This window comes from Montipora foliosa, chromosome 9 (genome assembly GCF_036669935.1).
Source record: "Montipora foliosa isolate CH-2021 chromosome 9, ASM3666993v2, whole genome shotgun sequence".
Classification (NCBI taxonomy): domain Eukaryota; kingdom Metazoa; phylum Cnidaria; class Anthozoa; order Scleractinia; family Acroporidae; genus Montipora; species Montipora foliosa.
Genome location: NC_090877.1, coordinates 37,835,572 through 37,840,571, shown reverse-complemented (window position 1 = coordinate 37,840,571; position 5,000 = coordinate 37,835,572). Strand labels below are relative to the sequence as shown.

The 5,000-nt window shown below is 39.1% G+C and overlaps 1 protein-coding gene across 1 annotated transcript in view; it reads left to right on the top strand.

The window, feature by feature from the left end:
• The first annotated feature begins 3,153 nt into the window (after positions 1-3,153).
• LOC137969617 (uncharacterized) overlaps positions 3,154-5,000 on the top strand; it is an 18,679-nt gene continuing 16,832 nt past the window's right edge. The window contains exon 1 of the mRNA XM_068815927.1: positions 3,154-3,308. The gene's annotated coding sequence lies outside the window, so the exon portion shown is untranslated. The remainder of the gene's footprint in view (positions 3,309-5,000) is intronic.

Sequence of the window (5,000 nt, the reverse complement as noted above, 5' to 3'; positions counted from 1 at the left end):
TCCAGGCAGGCAAAAGAACGGTACATTTATTTCCGAATCATCATGAAACGTTAAAGAGAAGTGAGCGGGAGGGTGGAAAAGCTCTGGAAAACGTAGCTGATCGAGTAAATGGCTGAAAGTTTGGAAAACTCGAAGATAAACCGTTCGTAAATTTAATGGGGCTGTTTTTTGCAAATGTTTTTACTACCCTACGAACTTGAGTTCAAAATGATGCATGTTTTTGAAGTTCTTTTCCTTTACTTTCGTGAAAATAAAGCAGAATTATATTTTTTCGTCCTCGTCCGCTTGAATAGTGCGAACCTGCGACGAAACAGCCAGTGATTAAATTTGACAACTGAAAACCACAATCCAAAAGATGAGCATGACGTCAATGGAGAGATATTATACAAAACACTATTATTATGACAGATTCCACTGCCATTTTTCTCCGAAACAAAGTCGGTGACCCCCAATTTTTTTTTCATTTTTGGAGTAAGTAGTGTATGGCCTAACTTTAGGCGACAAGTGAAGAAAATTTCACCGTACGAAGATTTTGGCGCGAACGTACTTAAAGGGAATTAACGCGATTAAGACACAGGAACAAATTTATTCGACACTTGATGCAAAAAAAACTACAGTAGACCCTCCGTGAGGGTACACTGGGTTGCCTGTGGTATGTGCAGCATTCCAGGCAATTTTTTCAAGTTGGGGGGTCATTAAGATCATTTAAGGTGTCACCCAGAAGTCATACCAGCGGAGGCCCTTTGGCTCACAGGTCCTCACACGTTCGTACGACGAAACAGATCCTTTTCTGAGGTTAAAAACCTGGCTACCGGCCTATTACTTAATCATTTGTCAGAAAGAAGAAATCCCTGTCCTCTTTAGAAAAAAAAATAGATACGCATTGCTTACGTGTGGTAGTGAAGTAACACAGCGATTTATTCCAGAATGTCATCTGAGCTGTGTGTTGTCTTCCAGGACATTCAAGTTGTCCCTGCATAAGATGTAGCTCTAACAGTGCACGATATTGTTTGGTATTGCCTATCATTGTAGTGCCATGGTAGATGTCTTAGGTAAATAGCCTGAGAAGACATGTGGTTACTAGCAAAGTACTGAACCCAGAAAGATTGAAGAAAATAAACGGCAAGTGAGAAACAATGGCTTCTGGCCTAATCTCACAACTTCTTTTCACCACAAGTTTAAGCGTGCCCTCTAAGCATCTGACAGCTTTGTAATACTAAAGTTTACTGAAGTTAATCCCTTATCCGGTGTAGCTAGTATCTGGATGGGTGACCTAAAACATATACCCCTTCGTAAAACAGAAGCATTGGACCGAAAATACTATTAACGCTAACAAATGCGAACTCAGCAAGGTACAGATTTTGTTAGCTTGAATCGAAAGTGACATCGACGGAATTCAGCGGGCGCTGTGATGTTACTGCGGCATGTTTACTCGCCAAACAGTGAAGCATCTGTGTCAAATGATGGCATTTACGCCAAGATACCGGGTCTTCGTAAGTTTCTTTTTCTGTCAAGTGTTATAAAGTTTGACAATAAATGAGCGAATTGAAAGCAAAGATCGCAATCGCCCAACTCTTGAGGTTGACCATTGTTTCTACAAAGTCAAAAATCTACTCTCCAAGACGAGGTTATCACAATTTTTTGCTGATTTTGGGGCTCATTTTGTTGAAACTCAAGCACGCTTCCAACAGACCAGTTTATTTTCGTGAACCCTTCCTGCTTACCGAGCAATACTAAAAATATCCTGCCGTATCACATTTCAACCTTAAGCTCGAAAATTCAATACACAACATGATATTATAATTCACAAAGGCAGAAAATATCACAGAATCCTTTTCTAACGAAACATTTATTGAAACAAACAACATACTTGCTCTTAGAGGCAAAAACCTCTTCCTATTTCATTGCGTGCACTCAATCGTGTCAAATTTCCATGTACTTCAGGTTCAAACCCTTTCCTGAAGAACCTTCTCTTTGAATAATCTTGTACAAAATTATATTATATTATAAAACATGATGAATTCATAAATGCGACCTTTTCCAGCGAATATTTTTTTGAAACAAACATATTTGCTATTAGAGGCAAAAAACCCCTTCCTATTTCATTACGTGCGTGAAGAGAAAAAACTCAATCAAATATGCGCAACATTACAACAAACAAAATTTCAGAATCAAACCGTTTCCATGAAGAACATTTTCCTTGAATAATGAAGCACAAATAGACGACAAGCTTTCTTTCAAATAATTCTTGGCTGTCACATTTCCAATTATTTTTTTACAGATCACAGATCCACTTAAGGTGTTCCATTCGTTCTCTGTCTTTGTTGAACCCATAAGTTACCAGAGAACTTTCCATTTGGTGTCAGTGTTCTACATAACAGCACACTCGTTAAAATATTAGAAATACAGCTGACTTTGATTTCGGCTCGACGGGCGATAGATTGTTGTCGAAGTCCATTACTCGTCGCTTTTAAGATTCCAGGTGTTTGTATTTCACCGCCTGCCTAGTTTATCCAACTGACTTTCCATTATTGAGCTCCATAAGGGTATATTTTGTTTAAGGATCCACTAAAACGCCATTCGCGTTACATGACTTTCGACGTCATTGCAGGCTAAGTTAATGATTCTCCTGTGTCCACCAGAGAAATCTACGCATTTCCACTACCCTCTCGATCCTAAGAAAATACGCACAGAAGGCTCTATGCACAAAGACACCACTTACCAGGGGAGTGACAGGCAAGACTTTTACCGACACGGAAAATAAAACGGAGAAATCTACCCATTTTCCGACTGGGATTGCCATACGGCAACCCAGTAATAAAAAAAAAAAATAAAACGAACAAATCCCACCCACTTTCCGACTGGGATTGCCATGCATACTGGGAACCCAGTAAAAAAACTCACTGAACAAAACTAAGCCCTCTGGTCAACAAAACAGTCCTCAAAATGCCATTACATGTAGGGGTTAACGGAAAGAAAGAAAGAAAGCTTGTACCTTTTAAAATTGTTTTTTAGGTGTCGTCAATGACTGGAAAGATTTCAAAATTAGGGTTAAAATAATGAAGATTAAGAGCACGGAAATTAAAGCTGCACTTGATTGACGTTGCGGAAATTAACGCTCAAAATAAGCGCGACTTAACTGCTTTGGTATTTGATTCACTTCCGGTCTGGCTTACCAAGCCAGTTTCACCATAGTAATAGGAAAATATTTATCCATGATTGGCATTTAAATAAAAGCGCCGGGACACAACGATCATTTTAAGTATTTGCGAACCTCCATCCTTCCGGCCGATGTCGATTGAGTTAAGGTAGGTACAGAAATGATTGTAAGTTTTTCCGTATGCAAGCAGTTGATTTATGACGGCATTAGTACTTGTACTAAAAAAGAATCACCTCAGTCAAAGGTACTGAAATTTAAGGTGATAATTACGGTAGCTTTTCTTCTGCCTGCTTTTGCAACTACCCTAACTCCCTTATTCACAGGAAGACCAAACAGACAAGGAAATAAACACAAACGCCGTAAGCTGCTGACTTGTTCTCGGTTTCCTTCTGTTCAGTTACGTTTAGTTTCGGAATATATCTTGGTACTTTTGGTAACTCATCGAAAATCAGAGGAATATGTAAAAATTGCGTAAACTTGACAATACTTTGTACGTACTATTCAAACAACTTAAACTATTCGCTGATAAGCACTTACATGGGAACTGATCAAAATTCGTAATACATCGCGTTCATACCTTTCATACTTGTCATTGCCACTCTTTGTATGGCTTTTAATTCACTGCAATGCATCCCAGCAATAAGATATAAGGAATATATATTCATATAGCGCAGTTCCTATATGCTACTTGCCACTGAGCATTTTTATGATCTCCAAATCAAGCAAATAGAATCGATCTTGAAGAAAAACGCTCGCGTTGACTGACACACCAGAATAAAGCGAGCACTGGTCAGTGTTTAGCTTTTTTAATTCTTAATTAAGCCTCGCTTTGTGCCCTGTTCCTGTGCCAGTTTAACCTGCGATCAGGCGTACTTTTCCTTAGACATGGTCAGGTTAACTTTGAAGATGAATAAAGCGCTTGATTGGTTACACAGTGAAGAACGTTGGGCACTTGGCCACAATTGACTGTTTGACAATTGCTTCGTCTTGTGGTATTATCGTTCACCGCGAGTAGCCCTTCATAAATCAGTCGAGCGGCCTGCTTTTCTGAGGCAGTCGTGTTTTGTTACGCAAAGAAATAAAATGACCGACCGAGGCTTGTTTGCGAGACAAAACACGACTGCGAGCAGCCCTTCATAAATCAGTCGAGCGGCCCGCTTTTCTGAGTCAGTCGTGTTTTGTCACGCAAATAAATAAAATGACCGAGGGAGGCTTGTTTGCGCGACAAAACACGACTATCTCAGAAAAGCGGGCTGCTCGACTGATTTATTATGAAGGGGCTGCTCGCAGTCTAACCACGACGATGATTTTTAAAATCACTTTGTAGGTAGAATTACAAACGCACTACTAACATGAAAACTCCGTTAATAAATCGCATTTTATGAGTGTTTTTCATTCAGTATTGGACCTTATTTATCACATGAACACTTTACAATTGATGCTTATGTCCTGGGGGCGATGTCATGCAAATTCAGTACATTTTTCAAACAGTTAATGTTTCTTTAGAGATCCGTTCAGATCTCACCGTTCAGGCACTTTCGTGCAGAGACAGATTTAGTTTGCTTTGGACTAGGATTCCATCACGATGGAGTTATATTAATCTGCAGTGTTTTCTTAAGATAAGGAGCTATTAGACTTCAAATAATAGTTTTTGCAAAAGTGTAGAAAATGGCCATTTTTCGACTTTGAACAAAGGGGAAACCAAGGGAAAATCTTGAAAAATGGCCGATTTTTTAGGTCAAATACAACTCGTACAATACCCTAATTAGTATGGAATGCAAAGCTAAACTAATATATAGATTTAGCCAAGCTTAAAAGCGGAGCTCCCTGGTCATTTATT